This window comes from Tiliqua scincoides, chromosome 14 (genome assembly GCF_035046505.1).
Source record: "Tiliqua scincoides isolate rTilSci1 chromosome 14, rTilSci1.hap2, whole genome shotgun sequence".
Lineage (NCBI taxonomy): Eukaryota > Metazoa > Chordata > Lepidosauria > Squamata > Scincidae > Tiliqua > Tiliqua scincoides.
In genome coordinates, this window is record NC_089834.1 from 7,252,633 (window position 1) to 7,274,276 (window position 21,644).

Sequence of the window (21,644 nt, forward strand, 5' to 3'; positions counted from 1 at the left end):
TTGAGTGGTGCAGAAGGTTCATATTGGATCCCCTGGGATCTCAGTTTCTTCAGAAAGAATATCTATGGGATGCTCCGATTGACCCCTAAGGGCTTTGGTCTCCTCTGGATCTCACTTGGTGCCTGAATCTCCTACAGGGGCTGACCTTCCCTCTCCCTTCCTTGAGGACACCATCATAGAGACCAGGTGTGGCTATGCCCTGAGAAGTTTGAATCCACCCAAAGAAAAAAAGAGAGCCAGATTTAGTGAATAAGATCTATGGGTGCTGCTCCATTGGTAGTAAGATTGGTGGGCTCTTGAGTAATTAAAAGCCCAATCCTAACCTTACTTTACACCAGTGCAGCTGCCACTGAGCCAGCCTAGGTTGCCACAAATGTGCCATAAAGCGTGTTTGTGGCATCAGGTGAGTCGGCTGCACCAGGGAAGGCTATACTGCGCCCATCCAGAGGCTATATTGGGTAGAGCAGGTAAGCTACTGCCAGGCAGTGCAGGGGCAGGGAGAAGGCGGAATGTGGATGAAAAGGGGGTGTAACAGGTGGGGGGAGTGCAGGGGGGAGTGGAGAAGGCCCGGGAGGGGGGTGGGATTGGCAACTGGCCTACATCTATTCCCCCTCACAGGACAGAAAACCCAACATGGGGCTTCTTTGGCTGCCGCGGATCCGAGTAGCTCCACTGTGCAGGCTGGGGCTTGCCCAGGCTGAGGGGACGAATGTCCCCATACTGAGGACACCTCCAACCTGCTTCTAGCCGGCATAGAACAGAGCAGTGGTGCTCGCACATTTCGCACGAGGACCCACTTTTTAGAATGAGAATCTGTCAGGACCCACCGGAAGTGATGTCATGATCGGACGTGACATCATCGGGAAGGAACATTTTTAACCATCCTAGGCTGAGATCTTACCACACTTACCCAGGAGTAAGTCTCATTTACTGTCACTGTTGAAAGAATGTACACAGTAGCTTGTTAAAAGTACAGGTCTGTCACATTTCCCCAAATACAGCCCATGGGAGCATCAAGTCTAATATATTAAAAATAATATATTGAAATGAATGGGGACCCACCTGAAATTGGCTCGTGACCCACCTGGTGGGTCCCGACCCACAGTTTGAGAAACACTGGGATAAAGTGTGCACTGGTTAGGACTGGGCCGTGAGCTTTCTTGGCTGGGCCTTGGTCAGCCTTACTTGAAAATGGGAAGAGTCCGTCTCTTTTGCCGCACGCCATTTGAGTGATGCTCTTGGCGGGACCTTCGGATGATTAAATCTGTGGGTGCTGACGATTGCCAAGTGTGATAAATAAATGAAAGGATCTGCTTCCTGCAGCGAAGTGTACCACCAGCATGGCGAACACCCAACAAAGAATAAATTTTGCAGCCATCTGTTTGACCGGCTCTGTGGTTGTACATTCCCTTTTTTTTTACTGTTGCCAACACAGTAGTTAGGCCTTGAAATACAATCTTTTGACGAACAGCGCTAATTGCAAATTATAGAGCGCGCCTTGGCATCGGAGAAGGAGAAGAATACATATTTTGATTTTGTCCTTTATAGGCCGGGCTTTCCTTCCCCCTCGATCGTTCGCTGGCACAGAAGGGATATGAGCTCAAGGGGGTCGGCGGCGCTGATTTTGTTATGCCGGGGAAAGAGGGCGGGAAGAGGAGATTTGTTTTGATTGTCAGGGTTTTAGAAGTGCATTTAAAATAACTTGGATCTCAGCAATGCCAGTTCACAGCACGTCTGCTTCGCAGTCACAGCTGCTTTCACTTCAATTATAATTTTTTTCTCCCCCCCCCCGAATGTTAATGAAATTTACCCAACAAGTCGTTGCAAGTGGGTGGCAGTTGTCAAATTCTGTGTCAAATTCACAACACTGTGCAAGTTAACCAGACATTATTCCTGCTTTCTACAGCCTAAGCCTTTTCTTTAGTGTAGCTGCTGCCTAAGCTGCACAGGGAACTCCCTCCTCCCTTTTATCACATCCCAAGTCTGTCACATGAAACAGATATACCCTCTGCATCAGATGTCTTCAACAGGTGGACCAGGTTTCTCAGGTGGGACATGGCAGGGCTGCCACCTGCGTTTTGTTTTGAAGTTCAGAGCTGCAGAGGTTGAACAGTAGGCCACGGATTGTGGTCCTAGATCAGTGTTTCTCAACCGGTGGTACAGGTACCACTGGCGGTACTCGAGATGTTGCCTGGTGGTACTTGCGGAACCCCTGGACGCCTACCGCCCAGCAGCAAGACAAGGAACGCGACAAGGAACGACGGTAGGAGGTTCCAAAGCACACATTTCTGCACTCGAAAAGGCCCTCCCATCCACCCTGGGCCTCTTACTGGTGTTTGTCGTGTTGCAGCCAGTCTCCCAACCCAGGAGTAACTAGCACATGCCCGATCTCGTCTGATCTCAGAAGCTAAGCAGGGTCAGGCCTGGTTACTACTTGGATGGGAGACCGCCTGGAAATACCGGGTGCTGTAGGCTTCTACCATAGTCTTTTGAGACTGAAGGTTGCCAGCCATCTCCCTATACTGAACACTATCTCCCGATCTTGTCTGATCTCGGAAGCTAAGCAGGGTCAGGCCTGGTTAGTACTTGGATGGGAGACCGCCTGGGAATACCGGGTGCTGTAGGCTTCTACCATAGTCTTTCGAGACTGAAGGTTGCCAACCATCTCCCTATACTGAACACTATCTCCCAATCTTGTCTGATCTTGGAAGCTAAGCAGGGTCAGGCCTGGTTAGTACTTGGATGGGAGACCGCCTGGGAATACCGGGTGCTGTAGGCTTCTACCATAGTCTTTTGAGACTGAAGGTTGCCAGCCATCTCCCTATACTGAACACTATCTCCGATCTTGTCTGATCTCGGAAGCTAAGCAGGGTTAGGCCTGGTTACTACTTGGATGGGAGACCGCCTGGGAATACCGGGTGCTGTAGGCTTATTCCATAGTCTTTTGAGACTGAAGGTTGCCAACCAGTTACTTCTAGTGGTACTTCGAATAGGTGGACCATGTGGAGTGGTACGGCAGAGGACAAACCTTGAGAAACATTGTCCTAGATGAAGTTAGTTCTGCTAGGAGCTGTGGTACGCCTCCCAATCTTCAGTGTGCCTGCTCAGTTTCTCCAGTAGAGGAAGAGGGCATTCCTAAGAGTGAGTTGCCCCACATCACCAGGGGGCAGGGTCTGTCAGGTCATACAGTCTCCTCTGCACACAAGGCTCCCATCCCCAGACCTGCCCTGCCCTGCCTCGCTGGCTTAACAATCTCAGGTCTTTCTGCTTCCTCTTGATGAGGTGACAAGAGCACTTTTTTTCACTTAGGAAACTTTTAAAAAAACCTTCATCCTACAACAGGAGGACTCCTCTTCCAACCACCTGCCTTTAGAGAGAGTTGGGTCCCTCCCAGTCAGGAGTGGCATCACCTTCCTCTTCTTCCACTCTGCTCTACCTCTGTGTCAACGAGTAAGTCAGACTCCCAAGCTGGCTTTGAGGTGTTGGTTTTATAAGGTTTTGAGGTCAGATGACTGCATTTAGGTTGGGTCAGTCGGTGACATGCAGCTTAGCGTTGCCTCATAAGCAGTGATCACCAGGCTATGAGGTGTGGTTCCCCAGGGTGGCATGGCACACACATAGGGGTGCATTGCAGGATGCTTGCTACCTGGCAAGCGAACACCCAACATGACACTGAAAATGGTGGTGAGAGGCTCGGCGGCAGAATTCCCTGAGCAGGGTTTTTGCTGTCCACCATGAGCTTATTACCACTGTTTTCAGGGTCGCACCGTGGTCTCCAGCCCAGAAGTAACAGGCGATGACATCATCACATTACACATGATCACCGCTTTCTTCTGTGTCCCGAGTACTGTGTTGGCAGCATGGAGGGGGTTGTGACAGAGGTAAAGTTTGGGTAGCATTGCCCTAGAAGGCACCTTTCTGTCGGGGATATTTTATATTTTATGTTTTTCCTGACTCGTTGAAGGGCCAGGGTATGGGTGATGGAGGAGACAAGGAATCGGAGACTGACTGCAGGAAGACCCAACTTCAGGACAAATCCTCACACCCTATAGCAAGAAGTTCCTATGCGTGGCGAGTGTACATCCACAGCTATGTATGTCTGGACACATTTTTGGGATAGAGAATTTGTCTGGAAACATACCACACTTTAGATTATACAGGTGTCCTACCTGCGGAGGGTAGGTTCCTGTTGCTGCTGCAGATACCTGAAACCGTGAATAGCAGCAAACCCTACTCAAATGCTTTGGGATGCGACAGTGAAAACACTAACAGGAAGTGGGCAGCAGAGGACTTCTCACTATCTCCTCCTATAGTGCCCCTCTAGCACAGTGGTTCCCAAACTGTGAGCCGTGGCTCCCCGGGGAGCTGCAGATGCCAGCCAGGGGAGCCGCGGAATCCCTGTGAAAAACCTGCTGCCCTATACAATGTATAGGATTGTAGCCCTAACAGGGAGCCGTGGCCAATGGCCCAGTAGGTCAAGGGAGCCGCCAGTCCAAAAAGCTTGGGAACACTGCCCTAGCAACTATGACTCCAAGTTTTCACTTCCTGTTCCAAAGTGAGAGGAAGCTCCCTTTTGCAGAATGTTTGCAAACGAAGAGAGGCGAGTCTTGGGCACAAAGGGGGGGGAATTAGAGAACCGTGGATAAATGAACCCACAGGTACGGCATCCCTTGATATCTGGGAGGCACTTGTACTGTATCTTCACTTCATGTTGGCAACCTTCAGTCTCGAAAGACTGTGGTATCGCGCTCTGAAAGGTGGTTCTGGCACAGCGTCTAGTGTGGCTGAAAAGGCCAATCCGGGAGTGACAATCCCTTCCACACCGGGAGCAAGTGCAGTCTGTCCCTGGTCTGTCTCCCTGGCTATGGGCCTTCCTTCTTGGCCTCTTGGCCTCAGACTGTTGGCAAAGTGTCTCTTCAAACTGGGAAAGGCCATGCTGCACAGCCTGCCTCCAAGCGGGCCGCTCAGAGGCCAGGGTTTCCCACTTGTTGAGGTCCACTCCTAAGGCCTTCAGATCCCTCTTGCACATGTCCTTGTATCGCAGCTGTGGTCTACCTGTAGGGCGCTTTCCTTGCACGAGTTCTCCATAGAGGAGATCCTTTGGGATCCGCCCATCATCCATTCTCACAACATGACCGAGCCAACGCAGGCTCGGTCATGCCAACTGCATCTTCACTTAATTAGTAAAATATCTATAGAATGTGTTTAAAGCAAGAGGTCGCATGAGCCGTAAGAAACTCTAAGAAAGTTTTAAATGGAGGTGCCCCTGTTGGAAAAAAAGACACCATTCTGGAGTGAATAGGGAATTCACGTGAGTGCTGAGTGAGAATCCAGGAATTTCAGAGAGTTGGTAAAATAAAATTGTGTGGGGAGGGTGAGAGCTAGTGGTTCCCCCCTCCCCGCTTGCTGGTTAATCATGAGTTATATATCCTATTCCCCCAAAGAAAAGTTTTTGGGAATTGGAGCTTTCAGAATGAATTACTTTGTAAGCTTTATCTGCTGATCCTTCAGGCACGATAATGACATAAGATAAGAATTGTGCTGCAGATTCCCCCTCCATTCCCTTCCTCCTCCCACTCATGTGGGGTGGGGGGGTGTCTTGCAAAGGCAGAAGTAGGAAGGGAACTTGGCACAAATCTTTGAGGGCAGGAGATCTATGTGGGAGTTTCTCCTAATTTAGCTTCTCTGCAGAAGAGGAAGGCGTGTGGTGTGGGGGTGTCACAGGGTGGAGTGGGGAGGGGGGGGTGAATGCTTCAGATTTTGCCAGCAGAAGGCTTGGATTTATTTTCCAGTTGAAGCAAAGCAGACCAGGGAGAAAGTATTTAGAATGATGGATGGTTTGTTTAAACAGTAGTTGAAATGAACCGCTTGGCCGACCTTGCTGATGCTTCGCAGGTGGCCAGCCTTACCATAGCAGGGTTTTGCTGTCGGTTGTAGTGCGCCAAGATGGGGTTGTAGCCCAGCAGTCTCCTTGCCTTTCTGTGAATGGTTTCCAAGCTGGTTTGTTGACGAAACTGGAAACAAGATGGGAAGAAGGAACAAAATAAAACAGAATGGGGTCTTTCCTAGTCCTGTCTGGAACTGAACTCGAAACAGATGGAAACCATGTGCTGTGCCGCCGAGCTTTCATTCCACAGTGATTTCCTGCCAAAAACTCCAGAGGATATAGAACAGGGTGGGTGCTAGGTGTTCTGCCAAATCCCAATCCAAGCTCTGCCTGGAGAATTATGCCCACATTTAGCTAATTAGCACCCCTTTTCCACCCAAGAATGACCCTGGTTCTGCCCTGCAGTCCTGCTGGACCCCACCTCCAGGGTAGCTCGACTGTTCAAACTGCAGAGGTCCTCTCTCCTGCCAGCAGCCTCCCACCACTACAGCAGCCCCTTGGTCCTCAGCAGGTCTTGGGTACAGCAGCCACACACCAAACTCCAGTGTCTCCAGCAGTTTCTTCCAGCAGTTTCTTCCAGCAGTCTCCAAAGTCCATTCACCATCAATTCCTTAGTCCATTAATCCAGTCTGTCCTTCCTCAAGCTTTCCTCCTTCTGTTACCCACACCACCTTCCTGCCTCAGTTGCTCCTTATATCCCTGAGGGCCCTATGGCCTTCAAGTGGCTACAGCTGTACAGCACACCCTCTGCTGAAAGCCCAGGCCTTACTCTTAAAGGGGCCACTGCTGACACCACACCCTACCTCCTTGCTAGATCTTCCAGGATTCCAATACACTAGGAGAAAGTGCCTCAGTAGGACAGTCTGTGATTCTTGACCAGTTCAGGGCATTGACTCTTGGCTGTGTTTTGGACTTGGATGACTGGGGGCCCAATCCTATCATAAGAACATAAGAACAGCCCCACTGGATCAGGCCATAGGCCCATCTAGTCCAGCTTCCTGCATCTCACAACAGCCCACCAAATGCCCCAGGGAGCACACCAGATAACAAGAGACCTCATCCTGGTGCCCTCCCTTGCATCTGGCATTCTGACATAGCCCATTTCTAAAATCAGGAGGTTGCGCATACACATCATGGCTTGTACCCCATAATGGATTTTTCCTCCAGAAACTTGTCCAATCCCCTTTTAAAGGCGTCCAGGCTAGACGCCATCACCACATCCTGTGGCAAGGAGTTCCACAGACCGACCACATGCTGAATAAAGAAATATTTTCTTTTGTCTGTTCTAACTCTCCCAATGCTCAATTTGAGTGGCTGTCCCCTGGTTCTGGTGTTATGTGAGAGTGTAAAGAGCATCTCCCTATCCACTCTGTCCATCCCCTGCATAATTTTGTATGTCTCAATCATATCCCCCCTGAGGCGTCTCTTTTCTAGGCTGAAGAGGCCCAAACGCCGTAGCCTTTCCTCATAAGGAAGGTGTATCCAACTTCCCAGTGCTGGTGCAGCCACAATGCAGCCCTGAGGCAAGGGAACAAATATTCCCTGACCGTAAGGAGGCCTCCATGACTGCCTCCCTACTGCAGGATGCATCACACACCCCATTGGTATGGCTGCATCAGTGCTAGAAAGTTGGATAGGATTGGACCCTGGGTTTCAGACCACGCAACAAAGCTGGAACCCAGCAGTTCAGCAGTAACCTCTAACCTTTTTCGGTCCAGACCCTATCTTTAATCTCATTCAGTGGGTTGTGTCCTAATAAAATGGCTGTCGCTGTGGCCCAGTGATTTTCTACCAGTGTGCCGCGGCTCATGGGTGTTCCGCAAGTGGTCTGCAGGTGTGCCACTGGGGTTTGGGGGAGGGTCATTTATTAGGGGGGGCCATTGGAAGATGTGAGCTGCCCACCAGCAGCATGCTGTCGATTGTAAGAAAACGGATGCTGGGTCTCGACAATCGTTTTCCGGTCCGGGAAGTGAGAAGATGAAAAGCAGTGGAGATGAGTGGGCGGGTGGAGGTAATCAACTGCCTGAAGCAATTGTCTCAGATAGACGGCAGACATGTAAAAAGTGTTAATGCAAAAGCAGAATTAATACACAATGAAAAAACAAACGGTCCTGGCTTTAAGCCAGTTGGACCAGTTGTTCCCAAGAGGAGCCCAGGCTAGGGTAAAAATAAAAAAATAAAATCAATATTTTTACTAAATCATGTCACAGTCACTAAAACAAGTGGTTTTGCAACTCTCCTTACTCCTTCATTTTGTTATTTTACTCAAAGTCTTACATCTATGCAATCTGATATTAAAAACGTGCTTCGAAATGCTTCGATTTGGTCCATTAACTCACATGCACTTTTTAAGTGCACATCTTGATGGCTTTGCATTGGCTTACCATAAAGTGTTCCAAACAACACAGTCCTGGAACGAACTGGAATCCCTAGCATGTATGCACTGCTGAAACAGACGCCTGCGTTGGCTCGGTCATGTTGTGAGAATGGATGATGGCCGGATCCCAAAGGATCTCCTCTATGGAGAACTCGTGCAAGGAAAGCGCCCTACACAGCTGCGATACAAGGACATCTGCAAGAGGGATCTGAAGGCCTTAAGAGTGGACCTCAACAGCTGGGAAACCTTGACCTCTGAGCGGCCCGCTTGGAGGCAGGCAGTGCAGCATGGCCTTTCCCAGTTTGAAGAGACACTTGGCCAGCAGTCTGATGCTAAGAGGCAAAGAAGGAAGGCCCATAGCCAGGGAGACAGACCAGGGACAGACTGCACTTGCTCCCAGTGTGGAAGGGATTGTCACTCCTGAATCAGCCTTTTCAGCCACACTAGACGCTGTTCCAGAACCACCTTTCAGAGCGCAATACCAGAGTCTTTCGAGACTGAAGGTTGCCAACAACCATAAAGTGCATCATAAATTTTAGCTCCATCTTGGGCAGCCCAATCCTAACGTCCAGGACCGCCGTAAGTAACAGCAGAGCCGAAATGGCCACTGCTATGTCCTGCAAGGTCTGGACCAGCCAGAGTTGAGTCTGTTCCCACTCCGTGAACTGCAGCAGTTTTAATGGGTCTTGAGCTGGCACAGAACCGAGACGGCCCATGTAGGGCTCTGCAGCTTGGGAGGGGGCACAGGATATGACAGCGGCCTCTACCCCCTCCCAGGGCCAATCCTTCCTCTGGCCCACTCTTCTCTCACTCAGTTCTGCCCCCGCCGTCCCCCACCCCAAAAAGCCTCTTCACCAGCCAGCAATAGCACTTACCACTGGCCGCTCCATGATTTTTGGCACTGAGACCCAGTGCTAAGCACCACGTTCACTCTGCCAGCTCAGGAGTGCCTCACGGCACTTTTACGACGGCAGTCACTGGGGCAGGGCGCCAGCTTCCAGCATTACCCCAAACGTACAAAATTATGCAGGGGATGGAGAGAGGGATGTTCTTTTCCCTCTTGCACAACACCAGAACCAGGGGACATCCACTAAAACTGAGTTTCGGGACAGCGACCAAAGAAAATATTGCTTTACTCAGCGTGTGCTTAGTCTGTGGAACTCCATGCCACAGGATGTAGTGATGGCATCTGGCCTAAGTGCATTTAAAAGGAGATTGGACAGATTTCTAGAAGAAAAGTTCGTCTCAGGTTACAAGCCATCTTGGGTTTGTGCAGCCTCCTGGTTTTAGAAGTAGGCTACCTCAGAATGCCAGGTGCAAGGCGGTGGCACCAGGATGTAGGTCTCTTGTTGCCTTGTGTGCTTCCTGAGGCATCTGGTGGGCTGTTGTGAGATACATGAAGCTGAACTAGATGGGCCTTTGGCCTGATTCAGGAGGGCACTTCTTATATTCTTAGGGTTAAAAACAAAAAAAAGCCAACAAAACATCTTTTTTCAACTGTGATAAAGGAATTGCGTCCTGGGCCTCTGGTGATCCTTGTTTCCCTGTCTTAGTTTTTATTTCTCCCCCGTTTCTAAGAAGGTGATCCATATGATGGTGACCCACTTGTAGGGCCCTGACCCACCAGTTGAAGAAGAGGATACGGGGGTTTATTTTCCCCCCACTGAGCTGAGAAGTTCAATGAGGTCTGTGTCTTGGGAGTCCTAATGAAGAAGTCAGCGTGAAAGCAGATTCTTAATTAGCTTCCAGATCCTGCCCAGGTTCATGGCATACGGCTGTCCCAAGGCAGCTCTTGCGAGCAAGAGAGCTTAATTCCTGCTGCTGTAGAATTGCTCAAGTTCAGCCTGACAGCGCCTGACGTTTAGCTGGTAACAGCAATACATTACGCACAGCTTTTCGCTGCCGACTTGTCGAAGGATTCCTCCCGGCTTCACAAGTCAACTCCAAAGTGTAGGTTAGGAGTTGTGTGCTGGTTTATGGCCCTGGCGCTCCTTCAGAACAGACGCACATCCCCCGCTTCCTGGTCTTCAACCTCCAGTTCGCGGGCTGAATCTATTCCACCGGAATATTCCTTCTTGGTGCGGCACGGCGGTGAGGAAGCCTTGCCGTTGCGGTGTGGAGCAACCGGTTTTTGTGCCATGTGATTGCCGAGCCTCATGTTGGGAAGAGGCTTTCCCAGGAAATTGGGGCGCAGAGCTATCTGGGGAGATCAGAAGCAGCTCCCTGGCGCGAGATCACATGGCACAAAACTGGTTGCTGCGCCAGAACGGTAAGACTTTGCCACCCCTGCACCTGGAATGAATACTCTGGCAGACTGGATCTGGCCCAGAGGCTGGAGTTGGAAGGCCCCTGCTATAATCGGAAGGGACTGGGCGGCCCAAGTTCCCTCCTTGGCAGGAACATGACTCCTGCCATGCCACTCTTCATAGCAGGTTTCTAGTTGCTTTTGCTACTGCTCCTTCTCTTCCTCCCAGACTCTGGATTTGAAGAGGATGGAGTGGAAGTGTAGAGGCTCTGGGGTGTCAAATATAAGGCCCGCGGGCTGCATATGGCCCACAGAAGCTCTTTATCTGGCCCACATGATAATTGGCTGTTAACGAACTACCCTTTCAGCAGGCCTGGCCTTAGGAGGTGTGGGGCCCAATGCAGAACATTTTTGTGGGTGGCTCACTCCCACAGAGCCCCCCTCCTCACCAGGATGAGTGACAGCAGCAATGTACCCAACTGTGGCATCACTGCCAACTGCTCCTGGGAGGAGCCGATTTCAAGCCACTCGGACTCAGGGGCGGGCACGCAGGCTGTCCAGCGGCGGGTCTCTGCTCGCCACACTCTCCTTGTGATGCCTAAGCATGGAAGATTCCATGCTGGAGCGCCAGCTACAAAGTGAGGTGCTGGCTACAGGTGCTCTGCTCGCCGCCCCATTGTGGGACCCTTCCAGGTGTGGCCAAATTGGTCAATTGCCCTATCTTTCAGCAGCACCACTACTGCTGAGGCTCTGGGAGAGATGGAAGGCAAGGAACACTGTGAGGAAAGGTGCAGACTGGGAGCAAGGTGCTACTGAGGTGCTGGGAGAGCCTAAGTATCTCACAGGCCACCCTTTCAGCAGTGCTGCTTCTGCTGAGGCAGAGCACCTCTCAGCTGCTGAGCTTGGCAGGGGTGGCGCTGCTGAAACGGTGGTCCGCATGATAATTGGGTTCTCCCATATCTAGAATATACGATCAAGGGTTGCGCATTTTCTCTTCTGCCATTTGCAGCTGTTGACTTCCTGTGTGAGAACGAAGTGGTTTTCTCTGGCCATCATCTGCTTAGTGACATCACTTCCTGCTTAATGATGTCATCTGCGGCAGGTGCCATGAATGCAATTCAGCCCACTGTATGAATTTGACACCCCTGCTCTAATTCATCACTATCCTCCCTCTTTCACTCAATTCCCCACTTCCTTTTCAAATCTAAGACATGGGAGAAGAAGGCGGGTGGTTGGGCAGAAATAGACTCTCCCTGTCATTCCTAGGGTTGCCTACTCTCCAACCAGATTGAAATGGCAATGCCTGCTACCACAACTCCATATTTCCATATGCTGTGTGTACTGATTCTCCATCTGACTCAACTATCTATCACTGTCTAAATGTCCCTTATTCCAACCTCAAGCAAACCACAAAGAAACCCCTGTTCATATAGGGCCAGCCTCATAATCAGGTGGCCTGATGAGATAATCTCAGGGTGGATTAGCAGTTGATGGGGGTGGCTTGAGAGCACCTATCTCCCTTAGGGCACAGGTTTACAGGTTTACTCAGAAGTATTGTGTTCAATGGGACTTACTCCTAGGAAAGTGAGGTTAGGATCGCAGCTCCAGCCACTTTTGAAAAAGGATGACAGAGGGAAAGAGGAAGTGGCGCAGTGAAGGTGAGAGCAGAGTGGTTGGCTAGAATGATAGGGAGACACTCTAGGCTGCCACTCTTCTCTCTTACCCTTCCTCTTCTGCTCTGTCTCTCTCTTCAGATGTGACACAGGCAGCAACCAATGAACTGAGCAGACACTTTCATGCCTCTCCCACCACCTCCTGATAACCTGTCATCTGAAGTGTCTTCCTTAGGTCGACTCATTATAAGGTCAGCCTTATGCTATGTGCAAGGCTGTCTTTGTGGTGGCCCCTGATATGGTCAAACTTTCTCCTAGTGGAAGCCCATTTTTGGCTCCCACCCTGCTCAATTTTTGAAGGTGAATGAAGGCCTGTTCGGATTGGTTTTGGGGGGCAAGACATTTGAGGCAGGGTGAAATCTGTGACTGTATTCAATTTCTGCCTATTTGGGGCATTGGTGGTTATTTCTGCTACTGTTCTAATCAGTTACTTAGTTTCCTTCTCCTGTTTTTGACATTGTATGCCACTTTGTGCCTTTGGTCCATCCATCCCACCAGCTTTATATGTGTTGCCCACCTCCAGGTGACTCAAAATTTCTGCAGGCACCGTTTGCTCTGCGACAAATGCAGTTGACGTCTCAAGCCTGAGCAGAATGATAATACTTGCAAAGCTGAACCAGCCACGGCCGTTCAATTCTCCTCTCACAGCAGGGCCTCCAAACCACTCGACATGACAGGAGAGTAAAGCGAGGCTCCTGCAGGAGGGTCACCTTTAAGGTGACCTGTAAATATCTTTAAAGTTGCTGAAATTGTTAAGGGTAGTCCTTGGAGTGTGACGTGCCGAATGAGAGGACAGAAATATACCTAGCAAGGCTGGAGAACCAGCTGTCCATGGCCTGATATTGGGGTAGATGACCTTATGTTGGGGTATGTTGAGTTTGGAGAAAATCAAAAGCTTTGGTGGGGGGGGGGTCATAAAATCCTAGTTCTGGAGGGGGCACATTGTTTTACGCCATCCAGTCCTAGTCTTGTAAAGAAATCCAGAATTTCATCTTTCCAAACAGATGTCTGTCCAGTACTCTATTCCTTCTAAGCATTTCTCAAACTGTGAGTCGAGACCTACTGGGTGGGTCATGATCTGATTTCTGGTGGGTCCTATATGTTGGCAACCTTCAGTCTCGAAAGACTATGGTATCGCGTTCTGAAAGGTGGTTCTGGAACAGCATCTAGTGTGGCTGAAAAGGCCAATTTGGGAGTGACAATCCCTTCAACACTGGGAGCAAGTGCAGTCTGTCCCTGGTCTGTCTCCCTGGCTATGGGTCTTCCTTCTTTGCCTCAGACTGTTGGCCAAGTGTCTCTTCAAACTGGGAAAGGCCATGCTGCACAGCCTGCCTCCAAGCGGGCCGCTCAGAGGCCAGGGTTTCCCACTTGTTGAGGTCCACTCCTAAGGCCTTCAGATCCCTCTTGCAGATGTCCTTGTATCGCAGCTGTGGTCTACCTGTAGGGCGCTTTCCTTGCACGAGTTCTCCATAGAGGAGATCCTTTGGGGGTCCTACAGTGCCTCCAATGAAAACACAGGCGACGGAAAGATCAGATAACTGATTGCCTCAAGCCCTGAGGTCAGAGATTGCAGGCGTTGACCACATCCTTGGGAAGTATCCGCAAAAATGGGAGGGGAGTTTTGAGTCAGCGCTGCTCACTCACCTGTCCCAATATGTCATCTATGAAATGTTGAACAGCTGGGGTTGGATGCAGGTGAAGCAACACTGAGGATGAAGGGTGAGGAGATGGAAGGAGGATGTGAAGGTGGGATTGGAGCAGAGGTGGTGCAGAGGGGGGGGGGTCTTCATTGAACACCCCCAAGAACTAGGAGACAGCATAGTCAATGTGCTCTCTCAGTTGCAGCTGGCTCCCCTTCCCCTGCTTGAGGGTGGGCTTAACTAATGTCAGAGCCCCATCTGTTGGCTGGCACTGGGGTGGCTTCTCTGCCATTCTTTGCTCAGTAGATTCTGTTTTCCCAGGCTTCAGTCTGCAATCACAGCCACCTTCTCTCTGTTTATTAGTCCCCATACTCCTTGAATGTCAGAAACGGACCGCATTGTTATTCAGTGAAAAATGACATTTCTCACCTCCGAATTAAGGGGAAAGGTTTCTGTTTAAATTGAGTTATGCGCCGAAGGTGGCACTTAACATCTGGGGGCTTTTGGCACATCGCGGAGTTGCCCAAAATAGCAGTCAGGTCCGTGCACGATGATCGTCTTAATGTTTACGGGTCACCTTGGGCAGATGTCAAATCGAAAACTTTAATAAGAAGAGACTGTGGGCCAGAGCAGAGGGTCTGAGCAGATGAGTCAGGGGACGAATACAATCACAACCAGATTCCTCTTGGCAGATTTCGAGCAAACTGTGTTTCCCCCATATCAAAAGCAATTGGCAGATTTTTGGAAAATTGGATATTTTCCCCCCCCAAAAAACACATTGCAAATGTTTTTGCAAATGTTTGCCCACTGGGAGGTGGTGGTTTTTGGTTTGTTTTTGCATTACAAACAAATAGAAATTCTGGCACATTTCAGAAAGCGACCAAGTGTCCAGAAACCCGGAGGGTTGTGCAGTCTGACAATGTTTTCTGCACGCTAGTCAAGAGTAGTTGGATTTTGTGACTGTTTGGGAATAAGGCTCATGTTCCACAACTGCTGGGCAGCCCAATCCGATCCAGCGGCACCAGTGCGGCTTCTGCTGCATCCTGCAGGGGAGTTTTACGTGCTGGGGATCTTCTCGGGGTAAGGGTACATTTGTCCCCTTGCCCCGGGGTAAGCCCCAGCAAGTGCAACGGGGCAACTCGGACCTGCACAGCTATCCATGTTGGCACGGCCTGAAAAGAGGGTCAAGATATGGTGCAGCCCCCAGGACTGACCTGCCCATCTCCATTGTTGATTTCCCCCTGCCCCATTACACTGATCTACCTGATCTCCCCCCTGAACTGTACTCACCTTGTCCAGCGGGCGTTACTTCGATCCAGTGGAGTGACTCTAGCCTTCCTGCTGGCTCTGCTTGAAGGTGCACCATTGCAAAATGCTCCACTGGCATTGTCAACAGATAGAATTGGGCCACAAGAGTGCCCATACGAGACGATGTCTCCTAATAGTGGTGCCTCGGGCAAAGCTTTCATCCCCTTCAAGGCTTTTAGGCTGCAATCCTATACCTGGGAGTAAGTCCCATGAGTCTTACTTCTGAGTATACATGCATAGGATTGGGCATTTATCTTAAAACTAGCCTTTAAGTGAAGCTTAACAATACTAGATTGTTCACCAGAGGGACTGGAAGCTCTGGGAGGGCACACTTCCTTTACGTGCAAAGATCCCAGCTTCAGTCCCCCCAGGGAAGGCCATGGAAAAATCCCTGAAACCCTGGCGAACCACTGCCAGTCAGAGGTACTCAGGAAGATGAACCAAGGCTTTGAGTCTTGTACTCTGGTGCTGTCGCTGCCAAGGACATAAGTGTTAATTCAAGTGTTGCAGATGGTTCTGCGGCCTTATAATCTGATTTAAATCAAGAATGAGTTCCGAGCATCTCTTCACTGCCCCAGTGCCAACAGCTCATTCCCCTCCTGATGAGATTCTGCCATGGTAGGAATTTACTTTTCTTTAACATTTACTCAGGGCTCCTCTGGATTGTTTTCCCAAGGAAAGCAGATATTTCAACAGCCATCCAAATCCTCTCTGTGCTGTTTCTGCCTGCAGATTGGCAAGGTGGTTGGGATTTCAAGGAGGGGACGGACATCATTCTTGTTCTCCTAGAAACCTTTGCTGGAGGGGCAGGATGGTGAGGGACGGTGGTGACTTCCAGAAAATCAGGAGGGGTTCTAACAGTGGTCTGCCCTGGTGTATGACCCGGGTTCAGCTGTTAATTCACCGAGGAGCTTCGGCATCTGTTTTCTATCTATACCAATGGTTTTCAACCTTTTTCATCTCACGGCACACCAACAAGGCACACCATCAGGTTTTTGACAGTTGACAAGGCACACCATGCTGCCAGTGGGGGGCTCGCATCCCCCATTGGCCCTACTAATAAATGACCTTCCCCCCAAATTCCTGTGACACACCTGTGGACCACTCATGGCACACCAATGCTTAGTGGATGAAAATGGCTGATCTATACCATGAAAACATAATCAATAGTCACCCGAATATTGTCGCAGGCCTGTGGCTACGCCTGGACTGTACCAAGTCACCTTGCAGGGGTGGGCTTGCATGATTGAATGTCGTTCACTGTACAGTGGGCCCTCCTTATTCATGGTCTGGCATCCGTATATCTGAATATCCGCGGATGCCGAGCCCGTGGGTGGAGGACCTCAAAAGACCTTCCAGATGCAAACAGAAGTCACTTCTAGTTTACCAGCACGAACCAGAAGTGTCTTCCAGTCGCATCCAGGAGGCTTCTGAGGAAGCCAGGAGGCAAGCAATTATAGTACCACGTAGCCCTCCTACACAGATTTCATAACCTGCTGAATTCAGTATCCACAGGAGGTCCTGAAATTAATGCTCTGGGGATACCAAGGGCCCACTGTACAGTGAAATCTTTGCACACGAGTGGGTGGAATGTTGCCATGCTAAGCTCCAAACCTTCTCCTTGGCAGGACTTTTTCTGCATGGAGAATTCCACCCCCTTTCTTTGCATGCTTTATTTATTTGAGCATCTCTTTCCTTCCTGAACAGCACCTCTGTGCAGGCAATAGTTTCAGTACAAAGGGTAATTCCCCACCCCCAAGGATGTTATGCAGATGATGGATGTAGGGGTCCACCCCTGGAGGGGCCTGGAGCAGGCTTGTTCCACCCCCAGGGAGGCCTCAGATTGGCTGAAGGGGGAGGGGGTTCCAGTACCCTTGTCCTCCTCCCTAGCAGAGCTGCCAGACCTGGCCTAGGAGCAGGAGCTGTTGACCTCACAGCTCCCTGCTTCACACTGACTGCCTCTCATCCCTGGCCTTCCTGCTTTATGGAGCAAGCTCGCCCCCTTTGGCCCCTCCCCTTCCTCCAGGTGGGGCAGAAAAGGCCTTTCCTGTTCCTGGCTTGTTTCCTTTAGTGTTCCTTGTTTGCCCTGCCAGTCCCCTCTGGCTGATTGGGGTGAGCCAACCTGCTTTGCCCCCTTCAAGGGCAGGGAAGCCTCCCCCCCCTGGGCATGGGTTGCCTGCTCCAGGGTAAGTTGGGGGTCTGGGAGGGGCCCCGACAATGGACGTGCAAAGAAATTTTCTCTGCAGACTTTATCCATGTGTATTAGAATTGGTGTATTTATTCTAAACCAAACTTTCAGATGGCAGAGGGCAAGGAAGAAAGAAAGAAAAGATCTGGGGCAAACAGATATGGGACCATGCTTTTCACCCACCCTCATTTTCAAGCTACCACATCTTTCTAAGTACCACACAAGTGCCACATCTTTCTAAGTAAGAACTATAGACTTGAAAAAAGGATATCTGTGTATGTGCCAACTTCCACACCATTTCCTAGGCCACGCTTGTGCATGGTGAAAGTGTGGGTGTGTGCAAGTTTCACAGCCATGCCTTATATAAACCGGAGTGCCAGTTTTGCAAATGGAAATCAATTTGCATTGGTACGTATTTCAAAATCCATGTCCCTGCATTGTTTTTTTTTTCTTTGCTCATCTGAAACGGAGGCATGCACTGCATAATCCAAGGTGACTCCACATCACCGGTCCTGGGAGAGATGCAAAGTCTTCCGTTTGATTGTAGCAAGGAAGCGTTGGATGTGCCCACTTGTGATATGAATGGGTATCCTACCATAGAGGCGAACGATGGTGTCAAGATTCCAATACCTGCCTCCATTCTCTTATAAATGGTTCCAGTCAGCTGTCAGATGATTCCAATTGCTGGTCTTGGCCTTTGAAGTCCAAAATCAGTGATTCCCAAACATTTTAGAGGGCCTAGAACAGTGGTCTCCAAACCGTGGACTACTGTGCTTCGAGGAAACACTTCTGGGCATGGTGGTAGTAAAACCTTACTGTTCCACACTGCTGCCTCCTATCTTTGTGGCCGTTCTGTGCAAAAACTCAACTGGGCAACCAGTTCCACCACACATCGTACCAGAAGGCTCTGTGACCCAATTTCATGGGGGATGTGGAGGTACGCTCAGAAAGTACATCTAATGGAGAGGTTATAACTCAGTTATAGAATACAGGCATCCCCCTGTATCTGCGGATTCACTTGTTGGTGGTTCTCTACCTCCTGCCCACCCTTGCGTGTCCACTAGGTGTCTGCGCAAGTCCTGGAGCCAGAATAAGAAGCAAGAAGCTTCCTGTTAGTGTCCTTATAGAACCTTATAGAATCTGCTCAGAGGTAAATCTCATTGTAGTCGGTGGGGCCTACCCCCTGGTAAGTAGGGATGGGATTGCAGTCTTACAGAACAATCCTTTGCATGTCTACTTAGAAGGAAGTCTTTTTTGTGTCCGGTGGGGCTTACTCCCAGGAAAGTGTGTATAGCTGCAGCCTTAGTCCCCCTCCTCCTCCACCTTCCTCGTCTAGAGTTCAGTAACAGGCTACAATGAAAGAGAGATGAGTGTTTGGTGCTAAAGTATCCCTTTTATCCATGGTTTTGGTATCCATAAGGGTGGGGCAGGAACATACCCTCAGTGGATACAGGGGGAGCGTGCCTGTGCATTATTTGCATGCAGAAGTGTCCCATCCTCCTTGATTACATCTCCAGATAGGACTGAGAAAAATTCCTTCCTGACACCCTGAAAAGGTGCTGCCAGTCAAGGTTGACAAGACTGATCTAGATATGGCCCACTGGTCACTGACTCGGTAGAACGCAGAGTGTGTCTGCCAGGTTAAGGGAGTGGCAACAGGATGCATGTATCTTGTCTTGTGTGCTTGGCATCAGGTGGGCTACTGTGAGATACAGGAACTGGACTAGATGGACCTTTGGCCTGATCCAGCAGAGATCTTCCTACGTTCTTAAGGCAACGTCCTGTAGTCTCCACCTGCCGAAGGACCATGGGAGGATCCAAGGGTGCATGGCCCCCCCCAAACTATCACACCAGTGGGGAGCAAAAAGTCAGGAGGCAGGGGAATGCCCACTGGGCAGGGCATTGATGGCTGACATAGCTAAATTGGAATGGGAGCCCAGGTTTACCCGGCAGGTAGATCTGGGCTCCAAGTCCAGGTGGGAGTCCAGGTCTACCTGCTCAGCAAACTGCCATAAAGGCCATAAGCTCAACTGGAAGCCCAGTTCTACCCTGCAAGTCCGGTTTGGACTTGGAGCCCAAGGCTCTGAAACTTTGGTAGTGCTCATGCCCTTCCCCCCAACACATAATCTGGCCCCTGCCAAGGACACCCTCAAATCTACAGAGGGGAAAATCTTTTCTAAGCTTTGCCCAGGGCCTGTATATCCTCCCTTGTTATCCAATTGGTACAGTAATACTACGTCTTCCTGAAAACGAGAAAATAAAAGGAACGGCGTCCTGCCCTCGTTCCCTAATATCTGCAAAACGGACATTATTAGAGGTGTCGGCGCCTAAATGAGCCACTTAAAATTCTGCTTCTGAATAGGTGACAGGAAATTGGCGAGGCGGGAATTGTGGTTGGGAAGTAATCTGATCATTTCTTCATTAAAATCTTGTCAGGTTTCCCTTTTTTTAAATGGAGGGCACTTCATAACGAAAGAGAATGGATAATGTAAGGTTTTTTTTATTTTTTTTAAACAATGACACCCTGCTCTGGGGGCTTCATTTTCATTGCAAGTGTGTCTAGTCCTTCAAGCGTTAGCTAAGAAAAAATCCCATTTTTACCCACATCTATTTGAAGGAGAAGCACCTCCTGTTATTACGGTAATTTGCTTGCAGGTATCGCAAAGAGTTTGAATTTTCAATTTCCCTTCTATTAAGACTCAAGTTATAATTGATTGTTTAACCAGGTAGGTATGTTGCTCACTGGGACTGCCCCTGGGAGGAAGAAATCATGGTTCTGTTCAGTGGTTCTTCAACACTCAGAGTTGCCCATGATCCTTGCCAGCTTGACCGCTGTGAATGAGTGTCTAGGGCAACCATTTTCAGTGTTTTTCATCTCACTGGCAAGGTGCTACAATTGTCAAGGCACACCGTCGGTCTTTTGACAATTGACCATCCACCACTCACCATGTTGCTGGTGGGGTGGGGGCTTGCAGTCCCCAATGGCCCTACTAATCAATGAGCCTTCCCCCAAGTCCCACTGCAGACCATTCGTGGCACACTGATGTGCCATGGCACACTGGTTGGAAAGCGCTGGGTTAAGTCTTTGGCAAAAGAATGCTACTTTTCCATAATGCGTACATGCTAGGGATTCCAGCACGTTCCAGGATTGTGTTGTTAGGAACTTTGTCCTGCCAGGTGATGCCGAGAATGTGTCGGAGGCAGCACATGTGGAAAGCGTTCAGTTTCCTCTTCTGTTGTCAGCGAAGAGTCCATGACTCGCTGCAGTACAGAAGTGTACTCAGGATGCAAGCTCTGTAGACCTGGATCTTGGTATGTTCCGTCAGCTTCTTGTTGGACCAGACTCTCTTTATGAGTCTGGAAAACGTGGTAGCTGCTTTACTGATGTGCTTGTTTAGCTCAGTGCCAACAGTCTGAGGCTAAGAGGCAAAGAAGGAAGGCCCATAGCCAGGGAGACAGACCAGGGACAGACTGCACTTGCTCCCAGTGTGGAAGGGATTAACTGGTCTTTTCAGCCACACTAAACACTGTTCCAGAACCACCTTTCAGAGCGTGATACCATAGTCTTTCGAGACTGAAGGTTGCCAACAATAATTTCCATAATGACCATGGGTAGAAGAAATTTCATGTGGTTTTTGAGGGAAGAACACTTTGGAGTTTTGAAAGGATTAAGGACCCAGTCCTATCCAAATTTCCAGTGCTGATGCAGCTATATTGCAGCCCCCAGGGAAGGGAACAATTACTCTCTTACTTTGAGGGGTGTTCAGTGACTTCCCCTCCACCACAGGATGCAGTACAAGCCTCATTGCATAGCTGCGTCAAGTGCTGGAAAATTGGATTGGACTGGGCCCTAAAGCAGAGAGCTCCTAGCTGTAGTGTGCTGGAATGGGGAGTCTGTCCTGTCCTATGAGGAAGAATCCACAAAGTCTGATAAAAGGCAAGGCAGAATTGCAGACCCCCTGGGCAAAACCAGGTGAGCAACTTGTCCCAGTAAGGACCAGAGGAGCCTTGAGGAGAAGTCGGAGCTCAGGTTGGCGTTTCCTTCTCATGGCTCACAGACATCTATGGTCACCTCTGTGTTCTTTGCTTCTTGGGATGTCACTTTTGGGAGACCCGTCTGGGTTCTGCAGCTCTGTTTTTAGAGCAATTTGTTCTGTAGTGATCGATTGTCTCTCTTCCTCTGCCAGCAGAGCACTAGAAACAGAGCTCAGAACCTGGATGGGTTTTTCAGCTATTTTCCACTACTGTGCTCCGAACTCCTGTGGCATCTTCAGACCTTCTGCGGCACTCCACTGTGCACGCCTGTTGAAAATGGAAGGTCTGGGG

At 49.8% G+C, this 21,644-nt stretch overlaps 1 protein-coding gene and 2 pseudogenes across 6 annotated transcripts in view; all 3 read left to right on the forward strand.

The window, feature by feature from the left end:
• ARVCF (ARVCF delta catenin family member) overlaps positions 1–21,644 on the forward strand; it is a 752,684-nt gene that overhangs the window by 635,915 nt on the left and 95,125 nt on the right. The window lies entirely within an intron of this gene.
• Positions 2,505–2,627, forward strand: LOC136634966 (5S ribosomal RNA; annotated as a pseudogene).
• Positions 2,657–2,779, forward strand: LOC136635003 (5S ribosomal RNA; annotated as a pseudogene).